The following is a 22833-nucleotide window of genomic DNA, read 5'->3' as shown; positions in this document are numbered from 1 at the left end:
AGAGGAAAGGTGGTTCTCTGTCTACTGCTTGGAATGGGCCCATCTCAGCCACCTTTGGAGTTTTTCATAATAATTATCAGGGAAGCTAAGAGAGGCCTCAGGCTTCCTAATGACCATGTTTAAATAAATAAATAAATAAATAAAATCAAAACTAAAACAACAACAGCACAACACAACACACACACACACAAATAAAATATCCATAACACAAAAATAGTCTGAAAGCGTTTGGGAAGAGAAGGATTTGTGTTTTAGCTGGATACCAGAGATGGGTGCTGAAAGGGAAATAGAAAACAGAAGCAATATCAACATGGGCAGAGCTCAAATTAAAAAGGATAAAAAAGACTGTGAGAACCATATACACACATAATTTAAAAGTGAGAAAGTGGAGGAGTCAGCAACATATGGAAAACTATGTTTTCCATAAATTAATGTGTTTTATTGATACTTATTCCAAGAATATTATTAAACTGTATGCTTTAAAGTACATTCTCATGTACACACAGGTATGACCATGGAGTGTACAAATGAACACAGGATAGTGTTGCTAGAAACGTCATTTGAACCTTTGGAGAAACTGTTCTGCACCTCTGTTCCCCAGTTAGTCTCATGCAAGAGTTGGAGGTGACCCTTCTCATTGTCTGGTATCCCTATAACTATATCAATGGTCATGCAGCAAGCTCTGCAGTGCCCATTGGGCATGCAGGAGTGCGAAGCTAGCAACCTTCCACAAACCCCCCCCCCAAAGAAGACAGGGTGCTAACACTCACAGCTCATCAGCAAAAGGCCCCCGACCCCCAAAATGCTGGAGAACAAACCCTGAGCAGCTGTACAAACAAGGAGCTGACAACCAGTTTCTGTAATGGGTGCTGAACTTGGTCGACCTGACCACACAAGCAGGACTACTGAGTTCAGGGCTGACAGTCAGGGTAGGGGGAGCTATTGCTGTCATCCTGGCAAATCTGGCTGAAAATGCCAGCTAGTTAGATTTATAGATACAATGCAAATGAGCTTTTTAGACTCCTTCTCAATCAAACCCAATTACAAAAGCAATGGAATCGGAGGAACATTTTCAGTTCCTCTTTAGAGTGTGATTTGACATAAAGGATCAAAAGCATGCCCAGTGTCTGAGAAAAGTGAAGGTGCTTTCAAACACGGCTTTGTTTGGGGTAGCAGGAGACTTCCAGTACATTAGAAACCAATATTAAAACAGCTGTTTATCAACAGCTTAGGGAGAAGCCAGCCACAAAGCTGGTGCCAGGCAGAAAGCTGTGCACAGCTGAGGCACCTCGGGACGTGGCCTCCAGTCTTGATTCAACAGGATACCTGATCAGCCGACGATAGCATTTACTGTAAACAGTTGTGGTTGTCTGCGGGAGCCGCTGTCTGCAAAACTGTCTACAAGAGCTAATATATTCTGTATATGTTTTGTCTCCAGCTTGTGCAACACGTTTTGTGAAACTCATAAAAACCTCTGGACTACATGTATACCTGGCTTATCATGAGGGTAGCCAGCATGGGATGGGGAATGACAACCAGGCTGTGGGAGCAGGTTTGAGCACTCTGCATGCCTGCCAAGATTTCAAAGGGAAAACAAGAGGCAGGCTTCTCAAACTTCTGCCAGCTCCATCTCTATCAGGTCACTCTATTTATTTTTCCTTTAGCATCTTCAGCAAGTTTAATAAAGCTCTTCTTATGACTAACCACTTGAAGGTATCAGGATATTAGAGGAAATACAAAAGGAAAGACAATGCTAGGTAGGCACATCCTTTGTTGCAGTGCTGTGTCTCAAATAAACATATGCAATCTGTGATCTTTTAAACAATTACCTGGTGTTCCATTACCTGCTCCCTCTCTGAAAACCTGTTTTTGTGCTCCTGCAAACCCAGATTCCACCCAAATGCTGTTGTCCACATTCCAGTGTGTAACAATAGCTGAAATACTGAAAGAGATTGATGTTAAACATTGATTACTGTGAGGTGATATATTAAGAATTATTGATACTAATACAAATGAGAAGTAAGTGCAGAAGAAAGCCCTGAGCACAGAAAAGGAGGGGAAGGTGACTTTGTGGCTGTATGCATCCACGTACAGTGGATGGTGTGGTACATTGTATCTACTCATTTCAAAGCACCTAAATCAGTATTAGTACTTGTTCTTCTCTGCTGTTTCAAACAAAGATGTCATAAAACAACACTAGAATAGCTTTTGGTGCTGTGTCTCCATGGATACTGATGTTACACAGGAGGTATAGATTTTTCTAGTTAAACTACGTTTTTTTTTTTTTTTTCCCCCTAATTTTGATCATAAATGTGCAAACGTAAGAGATCCAGTTCCTCAAAGGTACCTTTGTGGTTATGGCATATACTGTTCCTCATAGCTCCTCTGCCCAGGGCTCCTGCTGTACTATGAAAGCACAGTTGTGAAAAACAAATATTCCTGTGTTGCAAATGCATGTGTTTGGAATGTGGATGGAAATTTAGGAATAGCCACAGATATCTGCAGAAATTGGACACAGTGAAATCTCTGTGAAGAATCCCATAATTGTTTACTCTAGGTCTTACCTTTAGCTTGGCACAATGTGCAGAGCAGTGCTACCGGGGGATAATTGGCAATAAATGACTTCTCTCTTCTGGCATACATGCTAACGTACTTTTCATCCTGGAGCTGTGTTTTCAGCATGAGCAAGGCACATCTCACTAGCTGATGACCCAAATTAACCCATCCTCCCACTGCTGACCACACACAGACCAATGTGCAGCACCGCATCGCATTGCTCAGCTTAGTTTGGAGATGAAAAATCAGCTACAGCCATATATAAGTTGGTCTGGAAATGTGATGTGTGACTGCCCCAGGGCACCCCAGGGCATTGTTTCCAGCCCATGCGCAGCGAGACAGAGGCCCTACACCGCCCACAGCCTGATTGCAATGGCAAAGCTGGGTTGATGTCCAACACAGGTGACCTGGAGTACAGAAAAGAAAGCTGGGGACTGTTTTTATGAGGGCCAAAGACAGAACTGCTCCCTGCAGTCTCCTCCACCCCACTGGCCAGGAGGTGAGTGGAAGACACAGCCTCAGAACAGGGCAGGGTGCTCCAACCAGCTAGTGGGAATTTGGGTGAGCAGCACCCATCTGAGGGTGGTGACTCACGAGGCAGGATTGGGACCAGCCTGGGCAGCCCATGCCAAAGCAGGATGCTGTGAGCCTGCCTGTGGGTGCCTGCATCGGGTGCTTGCACTGTGCTGGAGCCGATTGCCCCTTCCTGCTGACACCAGGTCTCCTCTCTGCTTGCAAAAAAGCTGTCTCTGCCCAGTGCAGGGGATGTATTTTTAGTGTGTTAGAGTTTAGTCTCCTAGCTACAGCTTGAAGCATTCATCTGGGCAGGGGCTGGCAGTCCTCAGCTTGTACAAAAGCAAATACTAATGATGAATCCTGATGTTTGGGCCAAATCCTGCTGCCCCAGGCTTGTCACCATTTCCCCCCATCTGCCCCTTAGTTCGGCTTGCAGGGTTTGGTAGAAATGTTACCCAGGTATTCCTGTGGGCTCCTGGAGCACTGCTCATGACTGGGGTCATTTACATCCTCTGATGGGTTAGGAATGATCTCCTGTTCAAGCACAGAGATGTCTGCTCTATGCAGCAAGTATAAAAGACCAAATATTGTTTATGTTGTACGTAGTAATCTATCTCACATCTGGAAGAGTCTGGCTCTCTGTGAAGATGTAAAAGAGACCTCATTAATTCCTCTTTAAGGGCAAGGCCATTAAAAAGTTATTTTAATTTTGGGCACAAATTCAGAATTTCCACTGTTTCTTAAGTTGCTTGTCTTCCTTAAATTGCTATCTGTCTCAGAGCTGTTTATGGATAATAAAATCTCTTTAAAGATTCTCCTTTGTTTTGGAAAAATCTTAGAGTTAATTTGTCTGGCATCTCCTGGATGTTTCACAGACTCTGCATGCTCGTTGTTTGGCTGTTACTAGGATGACTGAAAGTCAGGCAGGGTTACCTAAGCCTCCAACTTTCTTTTAATACTGAAATAGGCAATGTAACTGCTGCAGAGTGCAGAGCATCCATGTAATTCAATAAAAGCTGAGCATTAGCAAAGACTGGGCTTTGTGTCTGATCAATTCTTGTTTGTAAGCAAGTCTAACTGTGCCTTGAATTAATCAAGTTAATTTCTTTTTTCCTCCATATCGCCTCCCTTTCACTCTTTGGAAAGCCTGCACTTGCTCTACAAGAGCTAAATGATTTTTCCCTATCCCTTCTTTAGATATGCACCACATAGGAACAATGAAACCTCTTGTTCTGCTTTCTGGAAAAATCCCCTCGGGCCTGGACTTCTTTTGCTGCTGCCATTGTTTCCATTTGCCATTTACAATTTCATCTTCTGTATGCACAGATCTCATCAACATTTATTAAAGACTGGGGCAAACTCCAAATTTGCATTATTGCAAAATATAGGACAAATGGAACATAATCTCAGACTGGGGGTGCTCTATGTATACCACACTTCCAAGTTTTATTTTATTTATTTATTTTTTTTTAATGGTGCAGACACCAGAGTTGTAGTCCAAAGAGTTTATTGAAAATAATTTCCCTCTATGGTTTCACCAAGTCTTTCCACTACAATTGCAGGACTTCAGCATCTCCAAGATAAAAAGTGTAAGTTTATAGATGCAATTTAGTCAATTCCTTCATTATTTAAAAATCAAACGAAACAAGAAAAAACAACCATTTTATATAATACAGAAGAATATAGATAAGGGTCCTTACACGTCTTTTATAAGTTTAGGAATTACTACAAAAAAAAAAAAAAGAAAAAAAAAAAAGGAGAGAGAAAGAGAAAGAGGGAATGAGAAATAGAAATTAGGAATGAGAAAGAAATAGAAATAGGACAATGGAAAGGGAAAGGTAGAAAGAAATGCCTTTCAAAAAGCTTTCATACATGATTTTTCCTTGTGAGTTAAGTATGGTTACAGCCTGTTCTGGGAGCTACTTCTTTCCATTTTGATGTAGATTAACTGTTACTACTCTTAGATTCAAAAAATATATTTTTTCATATGCACTGGAGCAATTCACTGGGAACCAACCTAAAGAACACAGTAAGGTCATGGTGCTTTGGCCTATCTAATACCATATCTAATGATGTAATCTCATATTTCTCCTTTCCTTGAGTAAGTCTACCCTTAAGGTGTCTTCCATGGAGTCAGATGAAATAGAAAGTGATTTCCCTTGTGATTAATGAGAATTTGAGATCAAGCTTTCTGAGATAAGCAGAACTTTTCTATGACATTCAAATATCTCTACCTTCCTCTGGGCAGAAATGATGGACAGAGGTATGGTAGCTGCCATGAGCTAATTTTTAGCTAGACTGGCTCGTTCCAAATTACAGTATGTGCACTAGAGTGAAGTAGCACATTGCAGGAGTGTCCCATCCAGTTGGGGCCTGCTGTCATCATCTGTTGTGGAATGTAACCAATGTACATTTAGGAACACTTGTAAGCAATGAATCATGGGCTGTCGTGCAGAATTATATGTCACTGAGTAACATAATGTTGGTGTTGGAGTGCATGTGGGTTGTAAACCTTTGCTGGAATAGATGGTCTGTAACAACACAATATGGGCCAAGAGACTGGCTTCTTCCCCTCTTGAAGTTTTCAGACTAAGGCTGGAGGTACCCTTGGGAGCACTCTGGTTTTGCCAACACACAAGTCATTACTGAGTGGAACGAGAAGCATGATTTTTTATGGCCTGTGCTATGAGGGAAGTAAAACTGGAAGATCTAATAGTCCTTTCTGGGTTTCAAATCCATGAAAAAATATGTGGTGTCATAAGACCCTTATTGCTAACAGCAAAACTTTTCCCCTTTGTTTCAAATGGCAGAAATCAGTTGCTACTTTCTGGCTGTAATGCATTGTTTGCCTGTCTCTAGAGGTATGCAATTGATCAGTTATTTCCCTTCCCTTCCCTTCCCTTCCCTTCCCTTCCCTTCCCTTCCCTTCCCTTCCCTTCCCTTCCCTTCCCTTCCCTTCCCTTCCCTTCCCTTCCCTTCCCTTCCCTTCCCTTCCCTTCCCTTCCCTTCCCTTCCCTTCCCTTCCCTTCCCTTCCCTTCCCTTCCCTTCCCTTCCCTTCCCTTCCCTTCCCTTCCCTTCCCTTCCCTTCCCTTCCCTTCCCTTCCCTATATATATAGTTATATTTTTTTCCCACTGAATTGTTTTTTTTTATTATTATTATTATTTTTTTATTTTTATAGCTTTACTAAGTGCTGCCTCTTCTGGGAAATAACTCTGTTTTAGGCTCACTCCTTCAAGGTGTTGAGAGCTCTGGGCCTTCTCCAAGAAAGCTCTTAAGAGAATGGTCAGCTTTAGGTGTACAAATAGTCTGGGCTAAGGAGCACCCTGTGTTTAGATAAAACTTCCAGAGCACAGTGGCCACTTTGCCTGAAATCAATTGATATAAACTCTGTAATGTCATTACTCTGACAGTCATCTATTGAAGGATCCTTAGAGCTTCCCTGAGTTATTAAGACAGCCATAGATTGTTTGTTACAAACACACTCAATTAGCTATGGAGTAGTTTAGGGGGAGAAAAAGAGAGAAAGGAAAAAATCCTTTAGATAATTCTGCATTCGGAGTTTTTCAGAAGGAAAAATTAAAAGTTCAGACATTGTGGATGTTTAGATATCCACAGAAATCCACATTCCACCTAAGAGATAAAAAGATATAACAAGAACAAGAAGAGAGGAATAAAGAATGTTTGAAAAGAAACAGCAGAGCTTGGACTGATGTATTTGAGTAAGAGCTGATGTTAGGAATTTCCATGTAGAATAAGCAAAATAAAATGTCATCTCATGGTTTAAATACTGCCAGATGATTCAATATACTTTTCACAGCATTCTTTTACCATGTGATATTCTCTTATGTTTGTTGAAGTCAGGAAATGAGAAACTATTTGAAAGGGAAAGGTTACGCCTTGTGTCATTGTATAATATATGCCCACAAGCCTATTATATTAACAGAGCTGCTTAAGATAATTCAGAATGGACGATGGAGTTCATTTCTACCACAGTATATTCTAACTGTTGTCTGCTGACAGAAATCAATGTATCATACACTTGTTAAATTAAGGCTAGTAGAACACAGCAGATGAGGAAATAATATTTTTTCCTTCAGAAAGCTGATATTTGAAAAAAGGTTTTATCTTAAATCAGGAAGAAAAATCAAATTCTTACCCATGTTAATTCCAACAGAATCACACAGAATCACAGAATTTCTAGGTTGGAAGAGACCTCAATCTATTAAGTAAGATAAAAAAAATGTTGGAGTAAATTAAACATTGCATGTCAATTTTTTGGACTTTTCATATAGATTGTGACTCTCATTTACAGTTTTTACTAAAATTAATTTGATGTACTGAAAGTTTACTTGAACAAAACATGAATTTCTATATTAAAAATGTGGAAATCGGATTTTTGGAGTTTTTTGTTTTATTGGCTTTGGAAATGAATATATATATTTTTAAAATAACTATTTCCCACAGACATTCTATTCAAAGTGCAGGCATGTCCTAGATGAAAAATATGTTGCCCCCAAAAATCTCAGTCGCCCATAATGATGAAGTAAGCAATGCACATTTTAATTACCTTGCTGTTTACTTTCTCTGTAGTTTCCCAGCCTTTAAGGAAACTGTTAAAACAAGGATAGAGAGGATTGTCTGTTCTGCTTGTGCTCATAAAACTCCAATATTGTGGTCTGGTCAGATGTCAGTCTAGTTCAGATGTTCTCCCGCCTGCTATGTCAGAGGCTCTGTTCATGACTAGAGACACACACAGGGCATTAACGTATTGGTATCATGTGTAGTCTGCACCATGCACCAGAGGGGCTCAGAGTGGGAAAGAGGATCATTCACTAGCAGCATTTCTTTAATTCGCATACTTGACTGTCACTGTAGATGGAAAAATGCAGTGAAATTTGGTCACTACTGGTTCTGGTTGGTAATAAAAATTTTATTCATAAATCTCGTAATGGCTTCCGTTATCCCTGATTTTAGCAAGGAATTCTGAAACCCACCTCTAAACGGAAAAGGTTTGAGAGGTGCCATCTCTTTCTCACTCATTGAGCTTTAACATACAGAATTCAGGCATTAAATGTTTAACACACAGTTTGCAGGAAGATCTTCAGATGTACACGGCTGCTCTCTGCAGTGAGCCAGAGGTGGAACAGAGTGGTGAATCAGAAGTGAAGAGCTTAACAGGACTTTAAAATCAGCAGAGAAGCTGGCTTGAGTCACAGATGCAAACATTTTGAGGTAATCCATTTTTTTAGCAAATACTGCCAACATATTCACCCTACTGATGTTTGTGCCTCAGTGCCACTATTGGTGCTGGGGCAGAGGCCCAGTCCCTTGCCCACAGGCACTGCTGCCTACTGGGGCCCCCTGCACACCAGACCCTGCCCTAGCCCCTCAGCCTACCCTGGGTAGGGGGCTTGGGCCTTCCCCATGGCTCCCTGTGCAACCCCCACCCACCCACCCCGGGCAGGAGCTGGGCAAGGGAAGATGCACTAGGTTCAGCCCTTGGGCTCTCTATGGGCTGCTGGATGATTTGTTAGAACCTGCCAATGCAGTCTGATCAATAATGCCCAGAAAAGCCTATCCTTCAGCATGTGCTTTCCCTAACCATTGGTACTCTTCAGATAAGAAGACCAGGGTTGGCAATGGAGGTTTAACTGGTCTGGACTCATCCATATATATATATATATTTTGCATTTTCTTTGTTGCATTATTCACATCTATGCCAATGGTCTATTCAGTGTTATTGCCTTTATTGCATCTTTTCTGCGTTTTCACAAGGATGCAAGGTGTGCTTGCATTTTCCATATGCATACGGAAATCTCTTCCTGTATACTATTGGCACAAGCTAGCTCAGCTGTTTTCAATATGAAGGCCCATCCTCAGCTCCAGAAGCCAAGAAGAGATATTTCTAAGAGCGTTTCAGCTCAGCACACTCGATTTCACATCTCAGAGGGACATGGAAATGCGCAGTTGCATTCCTGCAGCTCTTCTTTACAGAATCAGTTCTGGCAGTGGGGACAGGAAACAGGGCTTTCTTACAAGTATTTGGCTCATACAGGACTAGGGCTTCTTCACTTTTTAAACAGCATTCACATACTTTAATCTTTCAAAGGGGTGAAAGGAGAAGAGGGACCATTGAAGATTGTGGTCACTTTTGTAACCTTCATTCAAAATACTGGAGAAGATATCAAAGACTACAGTTTTTTTTTAGATGTGGATTGTAAATAATTTACTAAAAATCTTGGAAATAATTGTAATCTATTGCACTTCCCAGAGATGACAGAAAAAGGAAGGGACTTTCAAAGGCATGAAGTATGAGTTCATTTCCATGATCTTTTGACCGTAAAATAAGAATGCATATGTGGAACTGTTGTATCCAGTCTGTCCTCTGTTGGCTGCCCACTGATTTATGAAAGCACATAAATTACTCAGCATCAGAGGACTGTATATTGTATGGCCTCAAGTCAGCAAGACAAACAAGTACATGCCTAATTTTAAGCAGATGACTTGTTCCAAGAGAAAGGGCTTTCATGAAAAATTAAAATTAAGTATTTTCTACAAAGAACTGAAGCATATACATTGTTTCCAGATGAGCCTCCTTACAGAATCCAAACATCTTGCCTTCTGAATATGCTAATGTACCATACTCCATCCCAGCCAGGCCTAGTACGTTTGACTTTTCATCAGAAATAAGGAATATTTCAAGTATGGTGAAACTGTTCTCTGAGGACAGAAGAAAATGGTCTTGCCCACGTGTATGTCCACAAGCTTCTCAAGTTTCTGTTCTGGATGGCAGCAAAGCAGCTCTGGAAACACAATTTGTTCAGTTTTACAAAGCAGTTGATCTCTTCAGCTTGTGTTTCAAAAAACTCCTTTTGAGTATTCCTGTCAAAGTCCTGTATTAAAATTTTATTTCTCCTGTCAAAGGCAATAATTCATGTGGTAGGAAGCCACAAACATTGCCTTATAAATGACATTGTGAAAATATGTAGACAACATCCTACTTTCCTCAAATTGGGCACGCTAAGGACAACAGCTGCTGCCTTTCTAGCTTAGGGAGCAGGTGTTTGACCACCTACAAGCAGGATGTTTTCTCCTCATATGAAAAGCATGCAGGTTTACTCAGTGATGCCAAACCATCAAGGCAATACAGCAGTCAAAAAATTAAAATGTTGACAGTCTTCCTCTTACTGAATAACTCGGTCCAATGCCATGGAAAAATACATCAAATTAATAAAAATTGAACAGAGTTTTCTCCCTGAATGTGCTGTTAAGGCTTTATAAAGCCACCCTCTTCTGCTGTTTTTTATTAATTTTATGACACCCTGAAAAAGTTTATATGATGATGGACTTGGGGAATCTTGGTAGCATGGCCTCTCTGAACATTAGGATTGATAGGACAAGGGGGAATGATTTTAAACTAAAATAGATGAGATTTAGATTAGATGTTAGGAGGAAATTCTTCACTTAGGGGGTGGTGACACACTGAAACAGGCTGCCCAGAGCAGCTGTGGATGCCCCATCCCTGGAGGTGCCCAAGGCCAGGCTGGGTGGGGCTTTGGGCAACCTGTTCTGGTGGGAGGTGTCCCTGCCTATGGCAAGGGGTTGGAACTGGGTGGGCTTTAAGGTCCCTTCCAACCCAAGCCATTCTGTGATTCTATGATGTTATGAAGAAACACAAATCATAGCATCATGGAATATTTTGGGTTGGAAGAGTTCCAAATACCTCTGATCTTCTTTGCAATTTAATGGATTCTAATGAAGTGATTTAGTTGGTCCATCGACTGACTGGTATTGGGTCAAACCCTTAACCTTGAGTAGCATAAATATATTATTAAAAAAAAAAAAAGTGTTGTTGTTGTTGTTTTTTGTTTGTTTGTTTGTTTGTTTTGGTTTGTTTGTTTGTTTTTACAAAATTGGTTAAAAATTCATAATGAGAAAATGGCAAATTAAATATTCTGCCTTGGTGAAACAATTCAAGGGGGAACTGAAACTTGTTCCTCTATGGCAAAGGCTCAGGTAGTGGCTGGGGGTCAGGAAGAGGACTGATGGAGCTGCTTTCACACATTTTCTGGCTGGGGTGGAAAGATATTCATGAAGAACTTGCAGATTTTTATTTTAGGAATTGAAAAAATATCAAAATAGAACATATGCTCAGTGCAGACAGTACTGGTATTTTAAGAAATGGTTGCAAACCTTTCAGAATTTTCTGAGGAAATTAGCTGGAAATGAAAATGAATACAACAACAAACAAACAAACAAACAAACAAGAAACGCCACCTCCTCTAGTTCTATTTCTCCTTTTCATGGCATTGTATTATATTATCCAATTTTAGTACAAAGAAATCATGGCTTAAATATTTAGCAAGGCAACTCTTGAAACATCAAGGAAAAAACTTTTCTCAAGAGCAGAAAACCTGAAAGAGCATTTAATACAGGTGCAGGTGCTCAGAGGAACTCCTTGTTTCACATAATTAAGTCTATAAAGATCTCAGCCACCTTGTGTTTAAAATAACTTTTAACATCTAAAACAGAAAGCCAAAGTTGTGGTTCAATTTAAGGCTGAACCAATGTTCCTTAAAATCAAGGGGTTTCTCTTTAACCTACCTTTTTGTCTGTATTAGTTTTAGTGCTTCGAAATTTGTGCTACAGTTCTAACAATCACACAACTGAAAAGAAGGGAGTGCTGAGATTTTGCATGCACTAAGCAAAGAAGTGGAGTTGCCTAAAATACTCTCCTCACCCCAGCTACGAAAGGGACCCAGTGAACTGGTCTAACATGTGGCATCTGTGACTCAACACTAGCTCTGGTTAAAATAAACAGAATTCTTCTAAAAGATGAGTCAGAGGAAAATGGCAGCTGGGAAGTCGTTTCTCAAGGATAAGACTTGCATCTGCTCAGTGTGAGGCTTTTCTCCTGACTGCTATTTTGAATGGCCATCTGGTGCGTGTCTGTTCCAGCCACATACACGTTCTGAGCAGTTTCTCTATATACCTCCAGTGCTTTGGAGGCAGAGGCTCCACGGGCCAGTGTAGATACGATCTGGGAAGCAAGCCTAACCATATTGTGCAGTTGGACATCACTGCATCTCCAAAGCAGCCAAGAGAACTGGCTGAAGAAGTGGTTTCCGAGACAGCAGATGCTGCTACAAACAAGTCATGCAGAGTTTGTTGTTTTACTTTAGAAGCCTTGTTTTCACCTGCTTGTGATGTGAAGGTACAGAGAGAAGGACAGCCAACATCCCATATGAAAGGTGCACACACAGTTCTTTGCTATTCAAAAACAGGATGCCTCTTGTTCATAACAGAGACGAAGCTCTCTCCACATTTTGATGTTTGTGTCACTGTCTATCCTGGAGTCAGTGCAGGAAAGAGGTGCCAAAAGTTGTTCGTTCTTGACATGTGACTTTCTAGCATGATGTTTTTAGCTTCAGAGCCGGGGATTCTCAGTTTCAGAACTGCTGCTATACCATTGATTTCTCTTAGTCTCCTAGCCTCTCCGCTCCATTTTTAGTTCACCATTTCTTTCATCACTCTCTCTCCTGTCTCCACCCCACCACTGCCTGTTTGCTGTATTTCCTTTAAATAGAACTTCGGAGTGCTGCAATGCACGACACATTACACAACCGTGCTTTAGGATCCGTGAAGATGTGTAACAGGCTTGTGTACCTTCCCAGCTATTTTTTAAATCCATCCTCATCAAACTAGGGAGTAGCTGCTAGTGATGTAAGTAATCTGTTCTTCATCTTCTTCCTAACACTACACCCAAATTCTTTGGCAGCTCACAAACACTTAGTGCTTGTTTTGGAATGCCTTTGATCACCAAAGTGAGCTGGGGCTGGGACTCGACATTCATTGCTAAGCTGTACCTTCTGCATTTGCCTTTTCTGCATCCCCAGTGATGATTTCTCTCAGTCTTCTACTTAAGTTTGGGTTGGTTGTGTTATCCTGAAGCCATTGATCAGAGAGCCTCAGTTCTCTAATAGCCATCGGTCTCCATAGTTAGTAATCACCAGTGACAGGGGATCCATCCCAGTCCTCTTGTCCAGGCTGCAGAGAATAAGTGACATATTATTTCTGTCTAGCTGGTAAACTGGCTAAAAGCCACTAACTGTGATACACTAATGGCACAAACAAGACAAAGAGCCCAGCCAGTTTTCAAAGACTCCAAATATTTCTTGGTATTGCACAGCAGATAGCAATCCATGGCTTCAGAGCTGATAGGTGCAAAAACATCCAGGAGCAATAGTTTCAGCTGTGCACTCCAGCTTGGTCAGTTTATGTGGGATCAGAAACACAGAAGCTCAAGCTACAGGTGAAGTGGAAAATGGGTGGTTAAATACCTGTTTTGCCATTACTGATTCCTCCACAAGCCTCATTGAATGGGTCTAATTCCCTATTGCTCAAGAGAATTACACGTGCATAAAATGAATTTATGTGGCTTGGGAATCAATTCCCAGGTTTCTCAAAAATCTTCCTAATCAGATACACATTTCTCACATAACTCTAAATTTCCTTGACCCCATTAAAATGAGGTTAAAGCTAAATTATTTCCAATTTTATTAACAACCCCCCCCCAAAAAAAATCTTTCCATTTTTACAATCAAGAACTGCTTCATACCAAATTAGATGAAATAATTAATTATGCAGAAGATTTTTTTTTTAAAGCTTAGAGTTATACTTAATATTTATTTAAATAGGTTTTACTCTCCATAAAGTTAATAAATAAATTCCCTGTGATTTTATGATAATCATTCTTATTTTCCTACTAAACTATGGGAAATTATATTTTTGTTTTGTGATATGCTGACTTTTTTCCTCCTCATGTGTACTATTTCCAGATAATTACAGCAGAGCAATCAGAAGATCTGTAGAAAATATGCAAAGGACTAAAACAAACAGATCAATGAACCCCAGGCCTGTTGGTCTATTTCCTGCCATGCAAGATATTTTTAGCGCTCATCAAGCTTTCAAAACTTAATTGGAAGTCCTAAGTATTTCCCTGACTTTGGATTTCATTCTCCCTATGCAATGAGAAACTAACGATGCTGAGAAATAGAAACTCTGTTTGGTCTAGCACAGTGGGTTGTAGAAATGGATGTATTGAAGTATGTGAACCCTCAGTGTATTTAAAATCAGTTTTACTTTAATTGAAAACTAGAAATTAAACATATGCAAATGTGTGCAGTACAAAATGCAGCAATGCTGTAAATTGAAGGCAATTGACTCCGTGTTTGGCTGTTGGTGGCACTCAGACCTGGAGTGGTGGTATTGTGTCTTGAAGCTATTAAAGGCAACTTGTAATAGAGGTATGGCTCTGTAAGGGCCATTGGAGGGGATACATCACAACCCCTTAGCCAGGTATGCAGTTCTGGAGGCTCCAGGGTCTTGAGCCTAGTTTGAAGTTTGAAGCACAGTGCCCATCTGCTCCTTTCCAAATCCCGTTCTCCAGTTCTCTTGCTTCCTCTGATGCTTCCTCTTTCCTTCCAGAAGTCCCCACAAGCCCTTCTGATATGAGCCAGCACCTTCCTTTTCTTTCAGTGCGCTGGAAGCCATCAGCAAGAGAAGTGGGAGAGAGTTCCTTTGCATGTGGTTTTTGTGTCTGGGTCACACATCCTCAAGTGCTTGCAGGAGTAATTGCGGGGGAACAGATGCTTGTTCCTTTCCACTCCATGATGGAGCACACTAAATAGACAAAGATTCATGGGGAAATTCAGGCATCAAACTCTAATGTGATTTATCTGAAGGAGCAAACTGAGAATTTTCATAATTCATAATTCATAATATATTTTAACCAAATTTGGGCAAATTTCCTGAGGAATGACAGAAGGCAAATTCTTAATGCCAGGGTCTTATGCACACAGACCTGATGTTATTTCAGATTCTAGACCCAAACAGTAAGACACTGGAATTTCTCCAATAAGTAACATTATTTTTAACATTGGTAAGATAATATTATCTCTGCAATGTTGTTCTGAAAAATAGGTAAACTCTTTTCAAATGAAACTTTCAAATAAAATTCAGCCTGTGGGTAACGTTGTTAGGCTCAGTTCTTACTATTAATCCTGAGCAAAATGCTCAGGGTTTAACACCAGGCATCTTGACATTTTAAGAGTTGGACATTTTTAATTACAGGCATTTCTGCCTGAACTCCTTGTAGCTATATCTTTGCTCTTGATTTTTGAATAATAATCATCCTGCCAAAACTCCTTGGTGTAAATAGGAAACAAAGGGTGATCACCCAATAAACATAATAAATATTTATCCAATAAATTCTATGGTTGCTTATCTTACTTATCTTACAGTGTTTTCACTTTTTTTCCAGCTGATCTTTCCTGGCAAGTTCATTCAGAGTACCTACTTAAAGTAGACTTCAATTATTGAGTTACAGATAATTCCTACATATCTGCTTGATACTCTGTGGTTGTGGGTTAACCCATCCCAGCCAGACCCAGTGCATCTGTAAACAGGAAATGCTTGAAAAAGCTTAGAGAAGTTTAAATAATAGTTTGTTGAAATCGCTGAGAGTTTACAACTGAATAATCTTGCAGAAGTATATGACTATCCCCACTTCAATCTTGGAAGGCAACACAGGAAAAAGAGAAGTCGAATTAGCCAGCATATAAAGATTTAAAAGTATACTCATCTGAAATATTTGCCATGTAGCAAAAGGTGACCTCAGTATTGCAGCACAGTTGTTGGCTAACAAGACACCAGCAGGGTTAAAAACTGAAAGTAGGAACAACCTGCAAATAGCACATGAATTTACAGGAATGATACCCAGCATGAGTCTTTCCAAAGCAGATGGGTGAGAGGTTTATTTCTTTATCACAGAACACCAATGGAGAGTACAATACCAAAAGCATCTCAGATTTACTCTAAAAGCTTGCCAGAAATGCTTGAATCAGACTTAATTTGTACTAAAGTGTTTGTCAGGAATTTGTAGTTTCTCGTTACTAATGGTGCTTAGTCACATTTTTTGCACATTTTTACTTAACAGACTACAAGTACAGCACGGTGTTTTTTGTTTTGTTTAGTTTTGTTTTCTATGAATTCCTACATTGATCGTGTTTTTGCATTTTGTCTTTTTGAACAAGGAGTGCACAGCAGTTACCACTTACCTTAAATACATGTATTATCATCTGTCAGAGTCACTGACAAGAGCAACAGAGATTATATGACATACTGAAAATGTATAGATTACTGTGCAAAGCTATCTGGATTTTGAAGGATTTTTATGAAGAAGGAAAATGTGCCCTCATCTATCCTATTCCCTCTTCACTACCCTGATCTCTCCATTGCTATTGCTATTCTGGATTGGCCTTCTCACCCTGGAGAGTATAGGGATACAGTGATTTTGCTGAAGATAGCTACAGCCTGACTACAGCAAAGGGTGCTCAGAGAGAATCACCGACAGCAACCAGATCTCACAACCTGCAAGCCAAAACTGAGAACTGTAGAAGCACATACTCTGCATGATCTGGGTATCACAGATAACCTCTCATTGTGAATTTCTTACAGACTCGTATTCTTCCTAAGTCTTGTGATTTCATCTGTAAGACAGTGAATTGAGCAAACAGTAAAAATGCTGATTTTCAGAAGATTCTCTGCTGCTCGACTCCAATATCACTGGCAGTACTATGTTCAATATCTTTGGTACCAATGCACTATAGCATTTAGAGCTATAGGAGATAGGTGTATATACATCTGTCCAGTAGGTGATAGAAAAGATTTTGGCATGAACGTATGTTCCAGGTAAGAAGAATGAAACAACCAAAGCTTGAAACCCTGAAGGTGTATCTGCTGTTCCATGGAAAGCATGTAGGCAAAGGGGCTTACCTTGGTCAAATAGTATTTTGGTGACCCTGAAGCCTAAAGAGATCGGTTTACTAGGACATGATTTTACTGAAGTAGCAACTTAGTGGGTCAATAACTTCAACGAGCTCATCTAATGCTTTTGTTAGTGTGAGAGGTAGTTTACATTGGCCACCAAGATGAAAAAAGATGGCCGTTACAACTTTGTGGGATTGAAATTAGGAAACTTTAATAAATTGTCATAATTTTTGGGTTGTGTTTTTATCAGGATGTTAAAAGAATATGGTTTTGTTGTGTCAGGGTCAAACATAGTAACTCAAAAATATGTGGATCCTGATACTTATTATGATAACAAATGTCATCAATACATAGTTCTTCATAATGTCATGAAGCTGAGCGTGTCTATCAGGGATTCAATAATATGGGAGTCACAGAAAAAAAATCTTTTTGCAGAAAGAACTATTGGACAGTTTCCTAAATAAGGAGTAGCATTCTCTAAATATGCATGCATTTCTGCTGACTTCTAGCTTTTGGAGGAAGAGCGCCATAAATTTTTGTTTTATATGGTCACTTGCCAGAAATTTAATCTTCAAAGATGAGATTTAGAGTAGATCAACTATAGAGTGATATATAGCACAAATAGTCAATCTATTTTGAAAACAGAATTTTCTTTACATTTTGAGAATAAAGATTTTCCATGAGGTTATATTTCAAAGATCAAAAATACAAGCACTGTTTGTAAAATATAAAGAAACAGCAATAATGATGCATATTTATTCTATTTTTTGAGTTTATCTGTATCTTCTCCAGGATAATTGCTGACTGTATTGTCATGCCAAACTGTCAGAGTATATTCAATACCTCATGGCAACAAGTTTAACATGTTATGTCTTATTCTTCAGTTTTATATGTAAACAAACACAGTACTTTGATTTGGCATCAAGATTCCTCATCAACAGTTTCCTCTTTTTTATTTCCTAGTGGGGATTACATTTTCCATAAACTTCCATCTTGTTTGAAGATGAGAATGAGACCATTTGATGCATATGATATATTTTTTATAGTACACTGGGAGACTGACATATTGCAAGAACTACTGCTGATAGATAATTGTCATTGTACCATTTTATTAGCGAATATTAGCTTTTTAAACAGTAAATATGTGGTTAGGAAAATGTAAACCTTGTGCCAAGAAGAGAGATTTGAAATGTATTAACTACTGAGCCAAGAATTTAATAACCAGCATGAAGGTTTAAACTGACTTTTAAGGACTTTTAATACATATAATAAAAATTCAAATTCTTCAGATTTTTAGAACTTCAGGAAGTATACACAAATCTCACTATTTTATATAAGAAATATGGAACATCCTTATGGTATCTAAACATCTATATAGCAGGCTGAAGTAAGCAGCCCAAAAGCAAGTAGCAGAGAATGTGCTCTGTAATACAGCACGTAGATTATTGAACATGAGCGATACACACTTCATTGCAAGGGTAAAACATTCTTCTTCTGACCGCAAAGAAGACAAAATAATACAATACATTCTTAACAAGAACAAGTGAATGAGATCAAAGTGCCTTTTGTTAACATTTCTGGCAGATTCAGTATTTGGCAGCCATTGTGTCAGCGTTCAAACAAATCTGTAAGAACAAGGAGGGATCACATTCATTTGGAGAGACCTCCCATCCTGCGAGCTGTTCGGGCTCCACCTCGCACTAACAGGACTCTGCTCTGGTGGGCCTGGCATAAGTCCAGTTTGCTGCATGAATCTCAGTCAGTTCAAACCAGGGCTGCCTGTAAAGTTAATACAGTTATTTACACTGAGTGAGCAAGTATAAGCAGCACCACGAAGAAAAGCGCTATCTTCCAAACATACTCTCAGAGTGGTAGAGGGCCACAGCGGGACAGAAAGCAGGGGGGACAGATCGGGAGACCTCCACCCGCAGTCTGCTCCAGAGAGGAGGCCCAGGCAGATTTTCCTGCAGACAGCAGCTCACTCTCAGCTTCTGCAGAAAGTACTGCTGAGGGCAGAGTTCATCTTCCTATGGACAACAGGCAACTCCTCCCATAGCAGGATAAGTGTGTCTGCCCTCAGGTGTGTAAAATCAGGGTGCAGATGCCTGAGAGCTTTGCTGCTTCCATGCCTGCTTTCTGCTGTTGTCACCGTGCCCTCTCACCACCAACAGCATGGTGGGAGGTTTGGTTTTATGGCACTGAGTGGTGGACATCCCTGCCATATAAACACATTTTCTGTCCAGCTATCTGCACAGTTCTCATACTGAGCCTGCATTGGCCCTTCCCCAGACCTTCCCACCAGACCCCTCAGGGCTCTCTTTCACCTCGCAGTGCCTCAGAGGTTCAGGGTCTCCATATTTTCACCCCTCCTCTGTAAGACGCCTCCAGCCCACACATTTTCTCTTCCACCTGGAGGGTCACAGGGCTCAGACCTTTTCCTGACGGGCCAAATCAGTCTGGCTTCAAATTGTACAGCTGAAAGACAATAAGCCATGCTGGGCCAAGAGCTCTGAGGTGGCCCCACCAGATGGCCAAAAGGCCTCCTGGTGGAGCTCCCATGTGTTGTTTATGCCTTGCTCTCAGCAATGGTTTGCCATTTTTTGCTGACTCTGGCTTTTCCAGCATCCAGGTCCACTTGGATGAACTTCCTTTTGCTTAGGTAAGGAAACACTTTTGCTCCTCTGGTGGGCTGGAACAGGATCATATTGTCCTGCTCTGGGGACAGCATCAGGTGTGGAGATTGACTGGGGTAGTACACCTGTCAAAGCACAACACAGGTGTGCTAAAGTGAGCTCAGGGAGGCCAGAAGCCTCCTGTGAAGGGCAAAAGATCTTAACTTTAAGCACTAATATGGACTGTGAAAGTGTTGCCCTCCATACATACTCCCAAATCCTGCACATGCAGCTCTCATAGCCAGGGGCACACAACATTCTTCCTCATCATGTATCCTTATCTTGGATGCCAATTACTAAAAATTGTAAGTTTTCTTTCTTTCTTTCTAAAAATTAAAAGTTTTCTTTTCCCTCCTGAGTCAGACAGAGCCCTACACCATGAGCAGAAAGGTGGAGTTGTGCAGTGTGACAATGTGAGGGAGTGGGAGGAGCAAGGCAGTGAAATGCAGCAGCTCTGTGCCCAGGCCAGGAGGGATGAGAGACAAGCATCCTGAGATTTGGTACAGGTAGCTGCAAGGAGCCAACAGATATATGTGGCCTCTTTGTTGTATGGATATCTGTGTCCATTTTCCACATGCCAGCCAGGTACCCTCCAGCCAATATCCTGGTGATCCGATGGGAGGAAAATGAAGAACATTTTATGACCAAGCATTCATCTGCTGAGCCTGGGGACCTCGCAGTGATCCCAGCTACTTCCTTGGCTGAAATTTCTATAAATAGCTGTAAGTAGTTTTTCCCAGCAAATGGATGAATTCTTGGTTTCTGCACTCCCCAGCACCGCCTTTAAGGTTTCCTCCCTTCACCAGGTTAAGTTTCCATCAAGGTCTCTGAGGGAAGCACTGCATTGGCCCCTTCAAGCCCGGGATGTCTGAATGTGCCAGAAGAAAGGGCCCCTGGTGGAGGAATAAAGGAAATACTGGTCTTTGAGAAAAATTCTCTGGGACTGTGGACCTTGGCTGTCAGCAGTGAGGGCAAGTCACAGAGAGCAGAACTGGAACCAAGAGATGACACAGTGACAGTGTGTTCCTTTCATAAGCAGCAGCAATTTCACTGCACAGCAAGCCACAGGCAGAGATTTGGGACAGAATAAACTGCCAGCTACCCCTCATCATTTGCACCTTCCAGGTCACATTGGCCAGCAAATGAGTCACATAGGAAATGATGGCAGTTGTAGTTCATCCCTGTTCTTCCTCCATCTGCTGCCCCTTACTGTTGGAAGTGCTGTGAAGGACGAGATGACCTGGTGTGGAAGACAGTCCTTAGCCCATCAGTCCAGTTCCTCCCCAAGGGTGGCTGAGCACCTGCTCTTCTGCTACCCAGCAGCTGCTCGGGGGGTACCAGAGGAGCTCCTGGCCATGGCTGAGGTAGCTGCTGAGGGTTCCTCACCTTCCGAAGGCCTGAGGAATAAACAGCCCTAAATAATAAGAGAAGAACAATGAGTTCATGGTGTCTACACAGTTTGCCTGCTGGACTATTTCCATGGCTGTTACCAGGCAAGAACTGTGGAAAGCAGAGGCAGACCAGCCAGAAATGTCAGCAGCAAAGCATTCATGGTGAACCACAGAGGACTGCAGCACAATAGAAATAGAAAAATATGCCTTCTAATTGATGAAAAGTTAACTGAGTTTAGAGAAATTTGTCCATAGATGACTGTAAAAGAAACTGCAAGGAAAACTACTCTGACCTCTTCTGTGTCTGTTATGAATGAAAATAACATGGGGCAAGGACCTTCCAAGTGCTAAATCTCAACTCTTTCTGCAGGTAATGACACTCTCATGTCAGCCTTGGCAACCAAGAAATATACAGCAGGAATATTGCCTTTCATTTCCTGCTGTTAGCTCTCATGGCTGTCACTCCCAGATCTAGAGCAAGGTCCTCTACACCTGTTTTGTTCTTTTTATAGTTGTAGCACTGAAAAGAAGCCAGCCCCTTTGCAGGAATAACTCAGTTATCACCAGGAAAAAAAAAAAAAAAAAAAAAAGGAAAAATGTGTACTTTCTGCCAAGCAGCATCTAAGTCTTCTAAGAACACCCCTGTGTGCATATAGTCTCAGATGGTCAGCAGAGATATTGTCACCGGGGTTAGCTAAGTTACGTATGAAGAGTATGAATAATTTGCTCTTAAAATGTCAGAGTCCCTGGTGATTAACAGATGTGATCTGTTGCAGTGCTCTGGTACCAGAGGAGTTTGGGACTGTTAGAGCTTAAATTTAGTGACGATTCAGAGGCATGTAAATGTGAAATGTCATGGAGATGATTCAGTGTTTTCAGCAATGTGCTGATCTCGGAGAAGGCATTCACTTTTTCTGCTCCTTAGAGAGAATGGCCTGTGATATAGAAGGATGGCTAGGGGGAAAATCTCTAAATCAGTCCTCTTAGCAAATGGATGATCTAAAGGCCTGCCTCTTTGATAGCGTGGGACCACTAACTAACAAGGTATAAATAATGCAAAAACAAACAAACAAACAAACAAAAACAACACTTTAGGGCAATATCCACATAAAGTAGCTTTACCATGGAGGACAAAGTTACCAGGTACACAAAGATAAGATTTGCATCCTTTGCATTTGATTTCTTGGTGTGTGAACCCTCAATTGGAAAGAGTCCTAGTCATCCTAAGCTGGTCTCCTACTAGGTTACGTAGGATCTGAATTAGGCCATCAGCTTGGTTTACTGCTCAGCTGGTCAGTTGTGACCACAGGGCCCTGCCTAGGGCCTTCCTGGACCCTGGAGCATGGCTCATAATCAGGACTTATCAAAGAGGGTAGCATTGGGGTTTCACTTCTTAGACAAATGCATTTAGCCCTTGAGCTGGTTGCCCATGGTAAAACATCAGCAAATAATCTTAGCTGCACAAAATCAGAAAAGCTCTGAATATACCCAGAATCAGAGGCTGGGCCAAAGCATCCTTGTGCCGAAGAACATCCTTCAAGCATCATGCAACATGTTTTTGTGGTTCACTGTTCTTCTTCGTTTTGATATGTATGAAAGGGCTAAAATATCATGTGGAAGTCTTATACCCTTGACAAAGTTTTTTTTGGCCAGTATGGAAATGCTGAAATGCTTGGGTTTTGAAGGATCTGTTTTTCTAAGATTTTCCAGTTGATTTCAACTAGCCCTAAGGTTGTCACAATAAAGCTGAGGTTCAGGCAAGCCTACATGTTTGCAGCTGCTTTCCCAAATTGACTGCCAGAACCTCCATTCACATTCCAACCGTTTCCTATCGAAAATGATCTTTTCACATATGTTCTTGTCATC

At 40.9% G+C, this 22833-nt stretch overlaps 2 long non-coding RNA genes across 2 annotated transcripts; one reads left to right on the top strand and one right to left on the bottom strand.

Moving 5' to 3' along the window:
* Positions 1–17603: 17603 nt before the first annotated feature.
* LOC311429628 lies at positions 17604–19555 on the bottom strand. The gene is made up of 2 exons (XR_014688304.1): positions 18766–19555; positions 17604–18683 (listed from the first exon to the last, which is right to left on the bottom strand). It is a non-coding gene; the product is annotated as an uncharacterized lncRNA (long non-coding RNA).
* A 250-nt stretch (positions 19556–19805) lies between these two features.
* Positions 19806–21449, top strand: LOC311429629. Its single transcript, XR_014688305.1, has 3 exons — positions 19806–19881; positions 20158–20298; positions 20383–21449. It is a non-coding gene; the product is annotated as an uncharacterized lncRNA (long non-coding RNA).
* Positions 21450–22833: the final 1384 nt, after the last annotated feature.

This window comes from Aythya ferina, assembly GCF_964211825.1.
Source record: "Aythya ferina genome assembly, chromosome: 1".
NCBI lineage: Eukaryota > Metazoa > Chordata > Aves > Anseriformes > Anatidae > Aythya > Aythya ferina.
Note: the sequence above shows the minus strand (reverse complement) of the source record. Positions and strands in the feature narration are given on the sequence as shown.